We start from the raw sequence: 21553 nt of genomic DNA, 5'->3' as shown, positions 1-21553 counted from the left end.
TAATTACCCTTTTACAAAATATATTTGAAAAAACTTGAGAACGGCTTCCTTAAACGCTCATTACATGATTCTTATGAAAACCGTGAGAGATCTTATGCAATTAGTGGCCCTTTCTAAACAATTGGCACCCAAAAACTCTAAATTTATAGTGTAATGTTATTTGGATGCGACTAAAAAACCACACGGGTATTTACTTTGCTATTTAACCGAAAAATGTCATTCCGATTTAAGGTTTAGAACAAATATTTAACCGGAGAACAAATCGTCACCTATACTCCCAAGAAGAAAACTATATAATTAAATAACATTTCCGAGATTTAATCATTCTTTACGATGTCACCACCGAGAAAGGTCAAGAAAACATCGTTGAATAAAAAGAAAAAAGTTTAGCCGCTAAAAATATCAATTTAATAGCCGCTTTGGGGCAATTAAAAAAACCTCAAAGACTAGCTACTCTTAAAAATTCTAATCGAGAAATTATTGATTCAATTGGCGAGTGTTGTCATAACGCCTTACAAGGCGCCATCAATTTGAAACCAGTCGTTTATAATAAACTGTGTAAGCATAAGAAACCTATTCGTAAAATTGCTTGCAAAAATACCCGTTGGAAAGACAAAAGAGCTATATTATCTAAACAAACCGGAAGTGGTTTCTTTAGCGTCCTTTTTCCAGTAATTTCGTGCCTTTTAGGTGGATTATTCTCAAAATGATTAAAATGCTAGTTTACGCTAATAAAATGACCTTTGTGCCTTTGGAACAACAGCAACAACAAAGTCCTAACCCAACACCCCATCAATTAATAACAACAACCAAAAATGATATTTCAAAAGACAATGCAGTGTTATCAGAGTTGGATAAAGAGATGAACCTAATTATCTCAAATCCCGCTTTAGATGAAAAACCAAATGGGTTTTTTACGAGGTAGCCTTGAAACGCTACCAGAACATCTTGAAACCCCGCCCATCGAATAAACACGACAACTGGATTAATATCTTTCCACTGAAATATAGGGGAGCAGCGAAGAAGATATTTGATCATTTGACAAGTAACGCTCATAGTATACGTTGGGATGATGCGGGGATTCTTTATGTGAACGACCTTAAGATCCCTGATTCAGATATAGTTCAATTAGTATATTTTACTATTCAACCTATGCTCTTCAACAAATACGGGGTAACTCGTTCGCTTATGGGGATTCCCCCAACAGGATGGACAGAATTTGAACCTTTTGTTGAAAACTTTCTACCTTCAAAAAGTAAATCAAAGCCCCTCTCAGCACCGCCCCCATCAATCAAGACATCGCCTCTTTCCAAACCTTTAAAAAATAGGCTTCGACCCCGAACGTATTTAAGAGCGAAGAAAAGATTAACCTTTGACAATAAAGCCAGCCCTTTAATATTAAAGAAACAACCTTTTAATACCAAGGGTACAGTATGGGAGGACTATCGCAGCTCCAAAAAGAAGAAATCTTAAAGGATACTTATCTCAATAGTAAACACAAAGCCGCCTTCACTGGACTAAACCCTTTGTACCAAGCAGTCCGACATCTTGACATTTCGAGAAACGATGTCAAAGCCTTTCTTGAGGCCACTGACGTTTACACACTAAATAAAACTGCTATAAATAAATTCAAAAGGCGTAAAATACCTGTATTTAACATTTCGGATAGGGTCGAAGTTGATCTAGCTGATTTAGGGTCAATCGCCAAATACAACGATGGCTACAGATACCTTATGGTAGGCATTGATTGATTTTCCCGAAAAGCTTTTGTAGTACCCATGAAAAGAAAACACGCTGCCGAAGCTACGAAAGCTCTCGAAATAATCATCCAACAAAGCAAACCTAAAGCCATCTGGTCCGATTTAGGAAAAGAATTTAATAATAAAAAGTTCTAAAGAAAAATAAAATCAAATACGGTTCTATGACGTCAGAAAAATTCCACTGTCCTTTTGTAGAACGATTAATTAAAACTTTGAAACATCGAGTATTCAAAATGTTGACTCATTTCAATTCTCATAGATATATAGATCATTTGACAGACATAGTTAAAGGCTACAATGCCTCTTATCATTCCGTAATAAAAATGGCACCCGATAATATTTCCCCATCTAACGTTCTGGAAGTATACAAAAACATTTACAATCCAGAATTGAGTAATAAGCCTACTAAAAAAAGACGTCAAATTTCGTGTTGGTGATTACGTAAGAATAAGCAAGCTTAAACCAGAATTTTCTAAAGGTTATGAGCCTAATTTCTCGACGGAAGTATTTGTCATTTCCTCTATTCTGAGTTTCAGAAAACCAGTGTTATATCGTCTGAAAGATTTGGACGACAAGCATATAAGCGGGTTGTTTTACTCTGATCAGCTCATTCGAACAGTGGAACCCAAACTGTTTAAGATAGACTCTATTCTCAAGAAACGTAAGCGTAAAGGAAAATTAGAATATTTTGTATCGTTTATCGGTTTACCTTAATCACAGAACTCTTGGGTAACAGCCGAAAATGTCGAGGAAATCTGAATTCTATTTAACGCTACCTAGCGACGCCAGTATGGATATCTACCCTAATAACACTATGGGTAGTTACATCACTAAACTACCGGATCCTTTTAATTTACAAGGACAATGGGAAATTTCGTTAGTAGAAATAATATATACAAGCAGTTTCTACAATGATATATACAAAACGAGTAAGAGGAAGGTGAGCAAGAGAAAAACACTTGAAGATTTAATCGAAGAAAGTAGCTCTAAAAAATTTAAAAACCCAAAGGAATGTGACGTAACCGACCTTGTTGAACGAAAAGATGGGAAACTGACCAGCTACGAAAGCTACCATCTACATAATATACCGGCCGGCCATTACAAATCACTTAACCACATTGTGGAAACTGTCAATACTTCCAAAGTATGCGAAAAAACCGCTTCTTTATTTCATATTAACGAGACGACGGGGCATGTAAAACTAAAAACCGATGCCACTGTAGATACCAAAATTATCTTCAAGACACACGAATCATTAGCTGCTATTTTGGGGTACAGAAACCCTCTCAATATACAAGGGTTGAGCGATAGACCAGCCAGGTTAAACTACCACGTACCATCTCAATTATATCTTTATTGCGATCTGGTCGAAGGACAAATTGTCGGTAACACCCACGCCCCCCTCTTACGTATTATACCCATCGAAGACAAGAAACACGGGGATACCGTGTCTTACGTTTGTCTCACCCCATTACGTCCCTCTGTCAAAACATTATATTAGCGAGGTTGGCATCCATATAAAGGACCACATGGGTGAACCGGCTTTATTTCAGTTTGGACTGTTGCAATGTAAAGTTCATTTAAGATGCGCAAGTCCAACGCGTTAGATAACAAAAGATGTGTTTACACGGATTATTATACCCAACAAGCGCAGTCAGGATCAGGTCTGACTTTTTACGTCTGGAAACAAGGACAACAAGGTCATGGCCAAAACGGGGAAGGCATTGGCTCTTTCTTGAAATTTTTCGGAAGATACGTATCACCTTTCTTAATTAAAGGGGCAAAGTTCCTTGGTAAACAATTTCTGGGCACATCTTCAAATATCATAAGCGACGTCGCCTCTGGAAAGGATCTGAAAACTTCGGCTAAAAGAAGGTTCACCGAAACTTTGGATGATGTTCAACAACAATACGGTAGAAGGGTTGCCAAACAAAAGAAAATACTAGCTAAAAAGAAAAAAACACCAAAGAGAAAGAAATCTATAAAACAAAACAACACAAACAAATTTAAATCAGATAAACGTAAACTTTCATTCAAAACGGTTCGTGATATTTTCTCTCCCTAAAAATGACTGAAGCTTGCAGCACGGGTCTCGATATTTTCGCTCCCCCTCCCCTTCAAACAGCCATCGAAAATTCCAAATGGGTTCCTTATCAACCTTTGACATCTTTGAAAGGCGACCAACCTATTGAATTTGAAGTAACGTCTAGCGGTAGGAAATACGTGGATACAGCCTTAACAATGCTGTACACCAGAACTAAAATTGTAAATGAAGATGGAACTGCTTTAACAGCTACTGACGAAGTTGGACCCGTAAATAATTTTCAGCATAGTCAATTTGAGCGCGTCGATTTGGAGTTGAGAGATTGCGCAACAACACCAGCTGCTAGTAACTACGCGTACACGGCTTTGCTTTTGGCCCTGACGTCATACGGTCCGGCAGCTAAAGAATCCCATTTGGGTGCCTCCTTGCTTTACAAGGATACAGGCGGAAGCATGGATTCGCTTACAGAAAATATGGGTTTTGTTAAACGCCAGAAACTCGCAGCATTATCCGAGGAAATTGAAATGTATTCCAGCCTTTACGTAGATATGTTCAATATCCCCCGATACCTGATAAACGGCGTTTCTATGAAATTAAAATTACATAGAAGCAAAGCTAATTTTTGTCTTATTTATAAACTTAACGCGTCAGGCAATGGTTATAAACCCGTATTATACGTCTCAAAGCTTCAATTAGCTCCTAAAATTCTATTTGCTCACGAACAAGCTTTAAGCATTAAAGCCGCCCAATATAGTTACACTAGAACGGAAACTAAAATATTCACAATTGCGCCAAATATCTTAAACACATCAATCGGAAACATCTACTTAGGTACCCAGCCTTCACAGTCGTTTAACAAAAGAAGACTACAAAACTTGTCAAGTTCGACATGCGGACTATATTGTATCGCTTATATAATACAGAGAACAAAAAGAAAGAGCCACAAATCATTCATGAAGCAGTTTGGACGAGATGGTTTAAAAAATGACATCATTGTTACAAACATGTTGAAACGCGCCCGTAAAGAATAATTTAATCCTTTTGTTAAAATAAGACTCTTTGCAATCTCTTTTGTATTTTTAAAAAATAAATGTGTCACCTTTTTTAATACTGTTTTCTTTTATTTCATATATTAAGGAATGTGGGGGGGTAGGAATTGAGAGGGGATGTAAAAAATGGGGGGGAATGTTTGGCAGAGGTATAAATCAGATATTTCCATAATCATTTTCATTCCTCATCATGAACTCAGAGCTGCAAAGATATCGTACTTTTTACTCCTGGCCTCAAGACGGAAACTATATAAAATCTTTAAGCAGAGCGGGATTTTATTCCCTACATACCGACGATCTAGTACAGTGCTTCGAATGCGATGGAATATTATTAGCATGGAAACCCGATGATAATCCCTACGAAGAACATTTAAAACATTTCCCCAAATGCATCTTTATTAGAGGACGCCCGACAAAAAATATACCCTTCAGTTTTGATGAAACAGAAACATACACCAAAAATATAAATAACCACATTAAAACCGAGGAAGAAACACCAGATAAACCCATGGAAAACACCGAAGAACTTTATCATACCTTTGAAGTCAAAACAAAAGATCTCGAAAGATTAGTTTTGGAACTCTAGGCGAAAAAACAACTTAACGCTTTGTACATCAAAGAACAACGTAATGCCTTGCGTAAGATTTAAAAATAGTATTAAAATTTATCTTCTTCCTTACGAAGATAGAAGAAATTATTTTAGAATAAATCAAATGCATTTTAAAATGAAAATTGAAAAAATATCTTTAATATTAGAACCTATATTTTTAAAGAAAATAAATAACGTTTTACTCTATATTATGGTCTTCATTTATAAGCCTACAAATTGAAAACTTATCTTTAATATTAGAACATACACTTTTAAAGAAAATAATTTTTTACTTTATATTATGGTCTTAAGCATACAAAATCAATCAATTATTGGTATTCCTCCAAAAAAGAAGAGAAAACGTAAAAACTAGGCTCCCTCGTCTTAACAGTGGCCGCCATTGTTGTACGCTATACTGGCGTACTACTCTCTGAAGTGAAAACCACCCTTAGTAACTTTACTTTTTATAAAATAAACTATTAAATGGATATCTTTGACATTTTAACCATATAATGAGGGCCCAAATTTTAGTTCTGAGGAATTGTTTTAAAACAGTTAATACGGTACAAAAAAGTTATATACAATCAAAAACTCTTCCTTATACATAAAAGCCAGTATGAAGTTTGGTTTCCCAACTGGTTTTTTTTTGGCTCAAAGACCATTTCCAAAACGTTTGTTCATTGGTGGAATACCCAGAACTTACGCCAAGTTCAACTAAAAAAATATCAAACACGTTCTGTCCAACTGAACGGAAATTCCGTCATGCAATTGGCGTGAAATATTTCTGTCGATCTTCCTCCCACCGTATTCCGTTCTGATTTTTCCGCTCAGTAAGATCTAAGGTTTAAGCAATCGAAACTTTAATTACCTATATACATGCTATTTTTCCTAATATTGAACCATCATTACCAAAGCCATCATTGCAGCTTTTAAACAGTAAACAAAGGTTATATCCGTGTCTCTAAATTAAGGGCCATTTTCAGTCAACTTTTTCCAAGCTTTTTGCCTTTGGCCCTTCCTTTCGAACTTTTGACCGGCTTTCGAACACAAAAAAAATCAAAATCGAAAAGCTGCAACTCGGATCAATAAAAAAATTGACTGAAGATGGCGTATCTCAATTACTTTCACTTTGAGCGGTTAAAACTTAAAGAAAATGAGAAACAAATATCTTAACTCTTTTAGATATCCGCTTCTTGAACTGAATTTGAAGCTTGTTTGAAAACCATCTAAATTTTGTGTTACTGCCTTTGACTGAACATTGCATTTGACGCAAAGGCTTATTTTTTATTCCAAAAAATCTTGATTGAAAACAGGCCTTTAAAAATGAACATTTTAACTTCACGGCGTCGAAACGCGGTCGAGTTTCTAGTTTTGATTTCGCAAATGTGCGTGCAAAACAAGGTGGAATCTAAAATGACTTTAATAACAAACTGTGATTGCTGCTTGTAAATGCCATCATTTCAAAAAGTAATTATTCAAACTTGGTGTCGAGGGGCCAGCCACTCAGAGTAATCAGTGAACCTCGCTTATACAAAAATGATTACGCCTAATCTTTAAAGCATAGCGCGGCTCCAGTGGATCCTCTACAAGTTGACTTCCTTACGAACTCCATTTTTGGATTGGCGAAGCTAGCGGCATTTGTGGGCGGGATTTATACGTGCATGTATAAATCCCGCCCACTAACCTTTGCCAAGCCAAACCCGGAGATCAGGAGGAAAGTCCTCTTGTAGGCGATCCACTGGAGCCGCGCTAAGCTTTAATTGGTGGAGGGGGAATCTGAGAGTGATGAGCTCCTCGTTTGGCGCTGTTAATCCAAGTCTGTTTTCGTGTTTAGAAATGAACGTTTTAAGAAACATTATTAAGGCTCTGTTTTGACGGGATAATGATGCGACAACAAAATGAGCGTGCGGATATAATTGGACTCTTCGGTCGATTCCGGCGGTAAAACTCTTTTTGACTTCTCCTGGTGAGGGCACGCTGTAGATTCGATCATTTCGAATATTCAAGTTTAGCCTAAATTTTTTGTTGGACAAGGGGCTTCTATTTGCTTAACATATGGAAGAAGAGGTCTATAACGTAAGCGTAATCAGTGGCTTTGAAAAGGTAAGTTATCAATATCCGAAAACGTTTTAGTTGTTGTTAAGTGTTCGTATTGACGTTAACTTGACGCTGTTAGATTGCCGAAATCGAGGGGTCGGACGTTTTTGAAAAAGTGTACGTGATTTCTAAATCCAATTTGATTTCTTCGGATTTCGTTTGATTTCGACGGATTTCAAAATTTGATAAAATCCAAAGGATTTTGTCGGATTTAGCAATTTTTACCGTGATTTCGTGGGAATTTTCGATTTTTTCCCTTGTTTTCGACGGATTTTGGGATTTCTTTAGATTTTTTATTTCATGAATTTTGTAACGGATTTTGCGATTTCTTCATTGATTTTTTGATTTTGCTTCTGATTTTATTATTTTGCTTCTGATTTTATTATTTTGCTTCTGATTTTATTATTTTGCTTCTGATTTTATGATTTCTATACTGATTTTATGATTTCTTTACTGATTTTATGATTTCTTTACTGATTTTATGATTTATTTACTGATTTTATGATTTATTTACTGATTTATTTACTGATTTTATGATTTATTTACTGATTTTATTATTTCTTTACTGATTTTATTATTTCTTTACTGATTTTATGATTTCTTTACTTATTTTGTGATTTAGTTGCTGATTTTTTAATTGATTTTGAAATCAGTCTTGATTTCGGATTTCTAAATTTGGATTTCACGGGTAGCGTACCGAATTTCATGAATGACCGAGCCCTCGGTCGAAATAGTGCATCGCAGTTTTTTGAGTTTGAAGAAATTTCGCATTGAGATTCCGTGTTCCAGACTTTAGTTGTGAACTTTATAATAACATATTAAACTTAATCCTCTAATTTGAATGAGATTTAAATTTGTAAAATATAATTTAATTGCATAATAAATTTTAATTTCATAGCCGCTTTGGGATTTTCCTAAATTCTCTATCCAAAGAATGTATTATTACGTTTTTGAAAACACTAAACGTCTCCCAAGAGCAAATTTAGGTGGAGTACAATTCTTAGCTGTTAAAAATTCCCTTGATTACGAGTCTAAGCAAAAACAAATTTCACCTTGTCCATAAACTGTAAGAAATTACAGCAAAATTAAAGGAAGCAAAACGATAGCAAAAAACGAGACTAACAGAAATGAAGTTCACTGGCATATCATAGGTAATTAATTTTCATTGAATAATTGCCATTAAATTAACGGTTTGTTGCGTATGAAATTTTGGGTTACATCTTCCCCAAAATAAGCTGTTATCATGCACTCAATATTTATAAAGGCTGGGTTGCTGTTATACTAAGAGACTTCATACTGGCATAAATGTATAATGAAGGTTTTTTGTTTGGATGTAGTTTTTGTTGTGTTTTAACTGTTTTGAAAAATTCCACAGAGCTAAAATTCGGACCCTCATCGGGGGCAATTCTCTAACTTTTTAAACGAGTTATCGCAAGTGATAACTATCGTCTAAAGCGTTGTTGTCAACCTAGTACCGTCTATGAGAGAGCGATATATAAATAGGTGATTGGTCATAGGTGTCTTCAAACCTTGAACGAAAATCGGTAGATGTCTCGTGAATTCCGCTCGTGCTAATAAAAAACAAGGTGAGCAAGTTTATTTTTTACCGTCTTTAATATTCACGTGAGTGATAAATTATCGAAAGGATTAAGCAGGTCGATAAGTTATCGCTTTCTTTATAACTTAAGACGGTAAAAGTTTGATTTAACAACCTTGTTTTCATTAGCACGAGGAGAATTCACGAGACATCCACCGATTTTCGTTCAAGGTTTGATATCACCAATTTAGATATCACGCTCTCATAGAACGCACGAGGTTGACAACAACCCTTTAGACGATAGTTATCACTTGTGACAACTCGTTTAAAAAGTTAGAGAATTGCCCCCAATATGTAGTTAAAATTTAAAAGATATCCATTTAATAAATTATTTTTTAATAAGTAAATTTCATAAGCATAAAATTAATCAGCCCTTTAGACGAAAAACTCGAACTTTTTTCCATGTAAATAACGCAGAAAAATATTTGACAATTAACCATTTTGTGGAAGTCGTTATGAAACAACTATACGTGATTTGAAAATATTTTAAACGAATGCCTCATATTTAGATTTTCCGCTTTCCAATTTTCATTGATTAAGTTTAAATAAGATTAATTTTTATTTTTCAAAACTATTCCAATCTACGATATTTTAGCATGGATTTTCGCTATAAAGAGTCAGTTTATGATCTTAGAACGTTTAAACTTATTGGGTCCAATTTTCGAGGTGGCTGTAAAACAAAAGATACCCAGCCTTGTGTGAGGTAACAACTTAATTTGGAAAAGGACCCTCACTCAAATAAATGAAGTTACCAGATGACAGATTACTGGTAATTAATCTACCAGATGAGCGTTTGCGGGTAGTTAAGCTAGATGACCGATTACGGGTAATTAAGCTAGATGACCGACTACGGGTAATTAAGCTAGATGACCGATTGCTGGTAAGCAAGCTAGATGACCGATTACTGGTAATGAAGTTAGATGACCGATTACTGGAAATTAAGCTAGGTGACCGATTACTGGAAATTAAGCTAGGTGACCGATTACTGGTAATGAAGTTAGATGACCGATTACTGGAAATTAAGCTAGGTGACCGATTACTGGAAATTAAGCTAGGTGACCGATTACTGGAAATTAAGCTAGGTGACCGATTACTGGTAATTAAGCTAGGTGACCGATTACTGGAAATTAAGCTAGGTGACCGATTACTGGAAATTAAGCTAGGTGACCGATTACTGGTAATTAAGCGAGATTTCTGATCAAGGATAATGAAACTAGATAAGTCCATGACATCTGTTGGTGAACAGGTATACGGAATCATTTTGTGCATAGGTCCACGCATAATTTTTGTGCACAGGTCTACTTCATCTTTTTGTGGCATAACTACCGCTTCCTCTGTGAATGGCATGTGAAAATTAGAGTTTGATTGTGCAGTCAAAATTGTCAGTTACATAATATATGGTTCGTTAGTCAAACGCGTTAACTTTGGGACGCGCAACGCCCCAAGACTTTTTCTCTCATGTGGTTTTTAAACAATTTAATTAATATTAAGACTAAAGTTCCAGATATTATTAAAAGCTGTCATTGTAGACAAAGACGGGAAAGTGTAAGAAATAAGCGAAGAAAATTAATTGTCTGTATGTAACAGATATTCAAATTTTTACTTTTGAAATTATTATCGTACTTTTTTCACCAAAATTTAATTTTCCGAAAATATTTTTCAACACTATTTACCCAAGTATTTTGCTCTCAAAAGTATTTCAGGAAAAAATGTCACCTCAAATATTTTAAGGGATACTAGGTTTTACTTTCGACTAGCATTTGCTTTTAGGAGATTCTAATACTCGGATAACTGAAAAAGTTTGCTTGAAGAATTTAAATTTTTATACTTCAAAATTAAAATATTGCGAAGCTTAAAACAACTTAGGCCTTATGACTGTGATGTAGTTATTAGTGTCGAAAAATCTGCAGATTGATCGTGATCTTTTGTGAGCTATACAACACGTTAATTTTTAAAACTCCGAAAACTTTGCAATTAAGGAATATGTTTTGTTAAGTTTTCGTACAGTTTTTGTTTTAATAAGCTCTTATTTTATTCTCATTATAGGGACGAATTCCCAACCTAATTTTAAATTTTTGAGAGAAAATTAAATGCAAACGCGTTCTATTTTTAAAAAAGATGCGCATGTTTCATGTTTAAATATTATACTGAAGTAATTTTGGTGAAAAAAAGTAAGATAAGAATTTTTTTTAAATTATTGATGTTTTTAATATTGTCTTAGAAGTGAAAATTTGTATATTTGTCACTTTAAGCAAATAATTTTCACATTCTATCTTTAACAATTTCCCGTCTTTTTCTACAATGACAGTTTTTATTAATTTATTATAGTTGTCGTTGAAAACTTCTCCTGACCCATATATATAGTTGTAATCAGTTTTTAGCTACGAGTGTGATAGACCTTTCAGATTATGGCCTGTGAATATGTATGTTTGTGGTTTGTCTGTGGAGGCTGGATGGACGAAAAGTCCTTTTTTTTGCCCTAGAGGTGTGGTTAAGACCTTTATTTACCCCAACTGTTGGGTCATCTCGAATATTACCTTGTATTATATTGAAATTTGTCCAAGGTATATGGTGGGGTACTTCTGCTTTGTTTGCTCTTGGTGTTGTAAAACACGTTTTCCTAACTGAGCTTATATTTTAAGGTACATACACGTGACAGAGAGAACTAACGTTTCATTTAAGGTTTGTCACTATAAATAAAACATTTTAGCTCTAAGTTTTGAAATAAGTGCCCCACCCTCAGTTTCATTATATACTATTCAAGTTGTCAAGCAGACCTAATCCAGATAAAAGAGTAAAATTTGAAAATTGGCACAACTCCCGCTGCGCAGTCTGTCTTTAAGTTCAGTCAAATCTCTCCATGATAAATTGTAAACCATAGCGCGCTATTGATATCGAGAGTGCAACGAGCATTACCTTCCCTCACGCGCTAACGCCTTGACTAAAAACCTTAGGGCTCAAATATTGTACTTATGCATGAACTAAAAAAACATATATTCTCACTTCGCTAATCGATTAAGCTTTAAAAAGACTGCTTGATGGATTGAAGAGAGGAACTTGGTAAGATTAAAAGCGATGTCCACTGACTTGCTTTAGGGCACTCTAAGCTCACTCTGGGCGATTTTTAGTCCGCCACTGCGAACCCGAGTCTGTGCGAGTACTCAATAAGCAGCTTTTGAAGGGCTTGAAAAGTTTTCGTGCCTCTGGAATAGCTCGATGGAAGCTAGAGACCAAGACTTAGGATTATCGAGCTTCAATCTATGGCCTTTGTGATTCTAGATTAGGTTGAACATCGGGAATTACCATCTAAACCCACATTTGATTGGCTCTTAAAGCTGTTTTAAGTGACTTTCACTTTTGGGTAAAGAAAAAAAATGAAGAATCATTCTTCATGTTTTAGTTTTACTATTACTTTTCGGTGTAAAAAAGTACGCTTGGTTTGTATCGATAATGTCGGTGCACGTAAGCACTTTCGATTAGTGATAATTATAGTCATATAAAAAACTATCTGTTTTATTTACTATATGTTCGTTACTAATAATTGCTCAGCATTAGTTAATTTAACATAAAAATATTTATTCTACTCGTGTAGCACGTCAATTAAGCTACATTAGTATGGTTCGTTACATAGCCCGAAGAGAAGCGTCTGATAACAATAAAGAGCTCGCTTAAATATGGTTCCAGGTGGCGCTACATCACATGATCAAAAACTCCGATAGATAAGATAACGTAAATAGACTAATTAAATCATAGATAGTAATCTTAATCATAGAGTAATCATTACATCTATAACATTTACGAATTAAAAATTTTTTTTCTGTACAAAGGACAGTAATTGAAGTATAAAGGTATAGCATTGCAAATTAAGAGCAACAAATGAAAGTCGTTAGTTAAGGCTCGCCATAGAAATTGAAGGCTCGATAAATGCTCGAAACGAGATTTTGAACATGCAGCTAAAGGCTCGAAGCTCGACAGCCGAAAAAAGCAAGACTCGGTTCGAACCCAAAAAATCAAGGCTCGCATAGCCCTACAAGAGCAAAACTCACCCAGAGTCGCGATTTCCCCTGACCCCAAAAACTGCCAGAAAATTGCTCTTTCTTTTTCTGAAAAAAAATCAAACGGAGCGATGGTGCTCGAGTGCGACGTAGAAGCGTGTTAGATCGTGCTCCACTGCCGAAAGGTTCTACGTCATAACTCGTCGAGGGAGGTGAAATCTTCTCAACCTGAGAGCACTCTTGCTGCTGTAGCACTAAAATAAGCCTGGCTGTAGTTTACCCTTTTTCCCTGGCTGGTTTACCCCACACGTCATAGGCGACTTGAAATATCTTCGTGGGGTCCACGTGACCCCAACCCGAAAACGTTTAGAAGGAGACGAGGAGGGACGAGAGAAAACCAGAAGAGCTCTAGAGTCCAACCTAGGAACAGGTCAAGAAACTGGAACAAGGCGAGCGAGACGACAGAGCCGCTGGGGGATAATTTAATTATTAATAAACTTTACAATTTAACTTAACAAAATGAACTTATAGAAAGCAGTAGGAAAAATGTCACAGTGTATCCAGTGAAAATTGATATGAGCTCCTGGTTTTCTTGACAAAGCCTATTTCAAATGGCTGGTCGAGCCTTGCTATGAAATTCAGAATAAAAATGTTCGGGAATACATTTCAGACAACATGAAAATCGTTTAAAAAGCAACGCATTAGCTTTCGTTGAGCTTTTCGAATTTCACTGTATAATTTCAAAGCGGAGGAGTTCAACTTGTTTCAACCCTTCATGCTCCCATTAAGGGCCAACTACAAACTGTTTTTAACATACGCATTTCCAGGAATCAGACCTCATAGCAATTCCAATGAAATACGAAGCTGCGATAAGAATTTTTAGTTTAACAACATCGACAGAGCCATTCATGTACGTATATCAGAGATTACTGTCTGCCAAAAATCTGACGTTCAACGCTGCTCCAGTCGGAGCGTTCGACGATTTAAAAACTATTTCCATGGGCGTAAGTAGAGATGGAAGTCAGTGATTTACTGTCCGTAAATTACCGGTAATTTGCCAAATGCCGCGTAAATTACCGGTAATTTGCCAAATGCCGCGTAAATTACCGTAACTTTACAATGATAATTTACCGGAAAATTACAGCGGCAATTAGCCTGTCATGATATAAAATACAAAAAATTACAGTAATTTTTGTTATACCAAAATTTTAATAGGCAGTTACAGGTAATTTTTCGGTAATTTACCCGGTAAATTACTATTTTTGCTAGGTGTGTTTATGAAACCAGACCTTACTTTGTGCTGATGATTTGTGTGTGTGTTTGTGGCCAGAGTACGCCAGGAACAAGTGTGGCTAGATACCGATTAAGCAAAGTGTTATGTCTCTTATAAATAACTATATTCGTTGTACATCTTAACTTCAAATGCTTTAATACAAACAATGATATAGTTACACGAATGGGTTAAACAATGTTCCCGACATAGTTACTCGTAGCCTACTGGCTCTGCAAGTGTAATAATGTTCTCTACTCAACTCTACGTTGTATGGTGCCATCTAGCTAGGGCTATAACACAAAGAATTTCGATAAAAAAGTACATCGGGGCTTTTGTTTGCGTTTGCAGCAGTTTAACTGACTTCAGACGGACGAAAAATAATTATTCGGGACCCATGTTAAGAAACGGTCCTCTTCCGGCTCTTGGGAGTATTGGGAAAGAAACAACATTGATATCGTCAAAGAATTCGCCCTGTTATATCGCGGAAACTCTCAAAGGTTTAATTTGATGGAAAGCTGTGGCGAAGCCTATTTGTTGAAAGTGTTTCAAATTAAAATATTTTCTCTTTACTACGGTTTCTGGGGTTAGCGCGGGGAGGGGATATGGAATGCGGTCAAGGTAGCTAGAGTGAAAGATTCATTTTTAGGCGGAAAGGGCACTATGTGTGAAGGCTGGGTTACGATCTGCGAGTGTGTATGTTTGTGGTTTGTCTGTGGATGTTGGGTAGACGAAAAGACCATTCTAGCAAGGCGTGGAAAGACCTTAACGTACCCCAATCGAATATTACCTAAAGTGTTATCAGACTTTGCTGTAACATGATTACACAACGATATTGAAATCGTTCCCTTCATGTAAGCTATGACCAAACGTAACGTAACAATTTGAGTTACGAAATGTCAAACTACTCCAAGCAATCAGATATACTCGTCGACCAAACCAAGGAGTTACGATACGGGGCAAACATTTTCCTTTACTTCCAAATTATCTACTGTTCGTGCAAAATATTTCTTTCAAAATAATGATGTAGAATGGAGTGTATATAAAACATGTAGAATTTTATCTTCGTGTTAATCTGTAGAATGTATATCTTTAAGTATGTGAAGCTTATCCAAGATCTCTGTTGTTAGAGCCGGTGATGTTAAGGTTAGGCCTTTGGCTTGAGAGACATCTATTTTTTTGCAAAGTAATTCATAATCGTTGCTTCTCTGAAAACACTTTCAGGTTTGGACCGGGTTGCTTTGCGTCATGGGAGTCTTAACGATGATTGACATCGCACACAAGCGAGTCAAGGGAATTCCAGGATCAATGATGTCCCACGTTGTTCAGAAGCAATTTCTTTATTTCGGAGCCATGTTGGGAAAAGGTAGAGTCTCCAGAGGCGATAAACGATTATTTATAAACAAAGTTGTGGATATAATAAGATTTAAAAAGTAAGTTCCGAGAACAAATTTCGGGTAAATATAAGATGACGTTGACAATAGAGAGATAATGCCGAGTTCTAAAAAATCCGTCCTAAATACTTTAAAGCCACTATTAAACGCGGAATAGCCAAGGTAGTGAAATTAAACTTTTCCGAATTTCCCTGAAGTATGAATGCGGTCCAGAAAATTTAAACATGTTTGCTTTGATTTGAAAACCGTGAACGCGCTCCCCACACGTCCAGTACAGTGAAGTAAATGAACAGTGCCTTCAACCACTCATTTTTTCTATTGGTTTGTGTTGGTGCAGGCTTTGACATTCCTTCGTCACTGACGATTCGCTTCAGCGTGGGAGTTTATCTCTTGATAATAGTGGTTTTCATCAATTTGTTCAACGGAGTCTTGAAAGCAAGTTCTCATCTCAGAAGATAGAGAACATTAACGGAAATCCCGATTTATTGAAAGTTCCCGATGTCAAAGTTTTCATTTCTGAGTCAATAGAAGACAGTGTGAAACATCGGTGGAGCTTTTTAAACACTTTAATATCATTTTTAAAGTCCTTTAATAAAATTTTAATCCTAACAGACTGACGATGACATGAAAATTCTCTGGAATCAGCGACAGACAGATTTCTACGTTAATAAAGCGAGAGGCTTACTGTCAGGAAAGCAAATATGGTTTGGAGATTTACCTTCTTTACAGATGGGCTTGTTAATTTACTTCGATGAGCCAAAGCTGAAACTATTGCATTTTCATCTTGGTTTGGTCAAGTACTTGCAACAAGCTCTAGTGTTCCCAGTTCGTAATGCAACAATTAATCCGAAAGCTCTGAAGTACATCAACCGAAGGTTCGTTAACTTTCTTAATGCAAGAATAGTCTGCGTTTTCGCCTTTCTCCTTCGCATATTGACGATGATCTTTGACACGAAACGTAGTTAGTCGAGTCTTCTTCAATGATTCTATACCTTAACTGGCGTTCGCGTGTGCATTGACTAATAAAGCTGGAAAGTTTCTAATTATTATAGAACTACGTGTGAAAAAAAACTCTTTCCACAGTAAGTCCAAATTGTGGTCCACGGGCCCCTATACTCTATACTTTAGTTTCCATTAAATGATTAATATCTACCCAAGGAGATTTTTATATCTCGAAAACGTTATTCTCAATTCTAAATAACATGGAGGGTCGGATCACTCTCGCATTTCACCGTAACCAATTTACGCGTTGCGTGTCCAGTGAGACGCGTTTAAAAGATAAATGCGTAAACTTTAGGGCTCACGGGAACAATTACCTTTTCTTTCCATTATGGTCTTTATAATAATTGAGAAGCCGTCGCCATGTAGGTGGCATCTGCTAAGGTTTTATATTACTCTGAAATTTTGCTCGAGCACATAATCGCGAGTTCAAGAGCCGCGGATCGCTTTATGTTACTCGCGTATTTTAATCGAAATCAGGAAAATTATCGTCAACTCTTCATTGTGTCACTTGAAATCTTTGGGGAATAATATATTCGAGACCTTACCAAAATTGTCTTGTGTACCTTGAAACTATCAAAAAAAGTCAGCATTAATCACGCGGACAAATTTTGCAACCTGATTTAAGTTACTAATTTGAAAAATTAAAGTATTTCACCCATTCATGATTGCAGATTGCGATCTTTCTTGGAAACCGGCCAAATCACAGCATTTCACCGCGTGTTCGAGAAAGACTTTCACATCGAATTGGAACCTCAACATTCGACGGCTGAGAATGAAGTACACGTACTCGGGTTCAAGGACATTGAAGCCAAGTTCAGATTGTGGGCGGCAATGCTTGGAGTCGTTTCTTTCGTCTTCACCATCGAGCTACTGACAAGATTCCAGTTTCAAGAACAACTGAACATCATTAGGATGCAAAGAAAATTGTTGGGAATGTAAACCCTCTTTAACTTAAAACCGGAAACTGATTTAAATTATTTTGATCCATACTCATCACTAAGAGTAGGTTCAGACTAGTTTTTGCACGAAGCATAGGTATTTTCATTTTTAACATGCAAAATGAAACATTTGAGGCAGTTTTAGCATACACAATAGCAGGCGATGGTAACCGCGAACTAGCACAAGGCCTACTTTTAGGGAATGAATAAGCCTAATAAAGCTATGCCTATTCAACAGCCAATCATGGCAAAACTCTGATACCTCGCGACTTCTGGCCTCTTTCTAACTTTCCCCTCATCCACTTTTGGTGATACTAAGCTACTTTATTTCTTATTATCGTTCGCGGATGAAACCAAGTTTATTTAAAAAAGTACGACTTGGAAATGACCATAAGCTAAAGTAACTATAATGAAGTGTAAATAGCTAACGCAATCTTTGACAAAGACTCAACTAACCAAAGTGCTAAGTGAAACAAAATAGAAGTTCTCACAATAATTGTAACCGTAAACAAATTCTGTCAGCGGTTGAAAAAGGGCCTAGTCTTTTACAAAATTTTTAAAAATAAGCATGACCTAGTGATTGTGCGTTCCAATTAGGGAATCCAAAGTTAATAATACATACTACTAAAATTACTTAGAATATTGGAATTACTAATATTTTTGTAAAATCGCGATGACTCTTAAAACGAAAATACGCTTAAGAATTTGTTCACGAGATATTTAAAATACTAAATAGATATTTATTGATGTATTCTAAGATATAAATGGAAAATAAATAATTACTAATTGTGTTTGTGGGAAAATAAATAATTACTAAATGTATTTGTGGGAAAATAAATAATTACTAAATGTATTTGTGGGAAAATAAATAATTACTAATTGTATTCGTGGGAAAATAAATAATTACTAATTGTATTCGTGGGAAAATAAATAATTACTAAATGTATTCGTGGGAAAATAAATAATTACTATACAGGGTGTTTCTGAAAAGTCCATCACAAATTAAGGGGCGTGTTTATGGGACCAAACTGAGCGGAAAGTACCAAAGAACATGGGGTGTACAACATTTTGTTACGGAGATATGGCCTTCCAAACATTCGCCCCTAAAACAAGGAAATATCCAAAAATGAGGAGTAACACTTAAGACCGACTAACCAGCTTGTTTAAAATTACTAGACAATTTCAATAGCCTTTAATCGAACAATTGATTTCTACCTTTACTAATCAGAAGCGTATAAATGAGTAGAAGTATGCCTACGGTGGTAATGTAAAATTAATCCCAAGTGACATGATGTTTCAAGATCTTCCCAGCACCAAGTAAAATGGTTCTGATTGAAGGGACTTTTATTAGCACAGCGTAAACAACGTTATTTTCAGGAATTAGTCCAAATGTCCACGGGCGGCATTACAAAAACGAGGCAGTCTTTCGAATGATACTTGGACATGTTGGAAGATCCCTGGCTTGTTCCTGTTATCTCAAACCGTAAAAAGCTACGCAAATCTTCATCATCACGGAAAACACTCTTGTACGTTAGGTATGACCTTGAGAAAACCTAAAAGGACATCTCGAATGTATTTGAAAAACCCATCTCCAATTAAGGGGCGTGTTGTTTGTTTCCAACAGAGTAAACTCGCCCAGAGAACAATTACAATGCAGAGCCACGTTTCGGCGTTAATGGCCCACAAAGGTGGTCCCAAAAACAAGAACAAACTTTAATTTGTTTCGTTCAGTAAGTGTTTCATGTGTCATAGATAAAACGCCATGATTAATGCACGAAGAAAATGAATTTATTGACAAGTTTTAACATTTAATTGCAACTAGTTACAAAAATTGTTCAAAGTGTTCACCACCCGCGTTAAGGCACACATTAGCACGTCTTACAAATGATTCCCTTACACGTTGAAAAATGCCTGGAGTTTCGCGAATTGTTTGACAGCCGTGAATTATTCGTCGACGTAGCTCTTCAACATCGGGCACTTCAGTCTGATAAACTAAGTCTTTCAGGTGGCCCTAAAGAAAGAAATCACAAGGGTTCAGATCGGGTGATCGAGCAGGCCACTCCACAGGTCCACCTCGACCTAACCACCGCAAAGGGAAGGTCGCGTTAAGATAATTTCGGACCGCGATGCTGAAATGTGGTGGTGCACCATCGTGCATGAACCACATTCTGTTTACCAAACCTAAGGGTACGTCTTCGAGTAGTTCCGGTAAATCGTCCCGTAAGAACTGCAAGTAAGCCACACCGTTTAACCTGGGCTCTAGGAAATATGGCCCAATTAAATTGTCACCCACAATACCACACCACACGTTTAAACTGAATTGTACTTGGTGACTTCTAACGCAAGTTGCGTGGGGGTTTAGCTGGGACCATTGATGTTTATTATGTAAGTTAATAATACCATCCCGTGAAAAGTTAGCTTCGTCAGTAACCAACAAATCCCGTGGGAAATCGATATCGTTTACTTTAGCCAGAAACCACTGACAAAACGCCGTGCGTCGTGGGTAGTCCGCTGGATTCAAACCTTGAACTTTTTGAACATGGAAAGGATGAAACCGGTGGCTTCTGAGGATTTTCCACACGAGCGTGTGGTTTACGCCTAATCGGCGACCAACTTGGCGGGTACTTGATTCAGGCTCGTCCTCGAAAATGGTGAGAACTTCGTCTTCTACGGCCTCTGGGATGGCTCTCGCTCTAGGTTGAGGTCCAGCCGGTTGGATTCGTCCATCTTGCCTCAAACGTCTGTCCACAGCCTCGAACGTCAGTCGATTTGGTAGTCGCCTCTGCGGAAATCTTTCCTGATACAAGCGTACAGCTGCAGCGGCATTCCCCTCGGCTAGTCCATACATTAGGTGCATATCCGCATATTCGGCATTTGTGAAGAAAGGCATTGCAACAGACTTCGTTGAATTATGAGTTTAATAAAACAAACACATGTACGTGAAACCTCTTTTATTCCTTTCTTAAAAAACATAGTGCTCTGTTTTAGTGCTCTGTTTTTTAAGAATAGGCGAAATTCTCACTATTTTCGAGGACGATCCAAAAACAAGCAGCCGCCAATTGGTTTGCTGATTAAGAAAAAACCACACGCAACTTGCGTTAGAATTCACAAAGTACAATTCAGCTTAAACGTGTGGTGTAGTATTGTGGGTGACAATTTAATTGGGCCATATTTCCTAGAGCCCAGGTTAAACGGTGTGGCTTACTTGTAGTTCTTACGGGACGATTTACCAGAACTACTCGAAGACGTACCCTTAGGTTTAATAAACAGAATGTGGTTCATGCACGATGGTGCACCACCACATTTCAGCATCGCGGTCCGAAAACTTGTCAATAACATTTTCTTTGTGCATTAATCATGGCGTTTTATCTATGACACATGAAACACTTACTGAACGAAACAAATTAAAGTTTGTTCTTTTGTTTGGGACCACCTTTGTGGGCCATTAACGCCGAAACGTGGCTCTGCATTGTAATTGTTCTCTGGGCGAGTTTACTCTGTTGGAAACAAACAACACGCCCCTTAATTGGAGATGGGTTTTTCAAATACATTCGAGATGTCCTTTTAGGTTTTCTCAAGGTCATACCTAACGTACAAGAGTGTTGTCCGTGATGATGAAGATTTGCGTAGCTTTTTACGGTTTGAGATAACAGGAACAAGCCAGGGATCTTCCAACATGTCCAAGTATCATTCGAAAGACTGCCTCGTTTTTGTAATGCCGCCCGTGGACATTTGGACTAATTCCTGAAAATAACGTTGTTTATGCTGTGCTAATAAAAGTCCCTTCAATCAGAACCATTTTACTTGGTGCTGGGAAG

Source organism: Phalangium opilio, unplaced genomic scaffold, assembly GCF_054372755.1.
Source record: "Phalangium opilio isolate 3A_F unplaced genomic scaffold, DU_Popi_V2 ptg000106l_1, whole genome shotgun sequence".
In the NCBI taxonomy this organism is placed as follows: Eukaryota; Metazoa; Arthropoda; class Arachnida; order Opiliones; family Phalangiidae; genus Phalangium; species Phalangium opilio.
The sequence above is the reverse complement of the archived record's forward strand: the minus strand, read 5'-3'. Positions refer to the sequence as shown.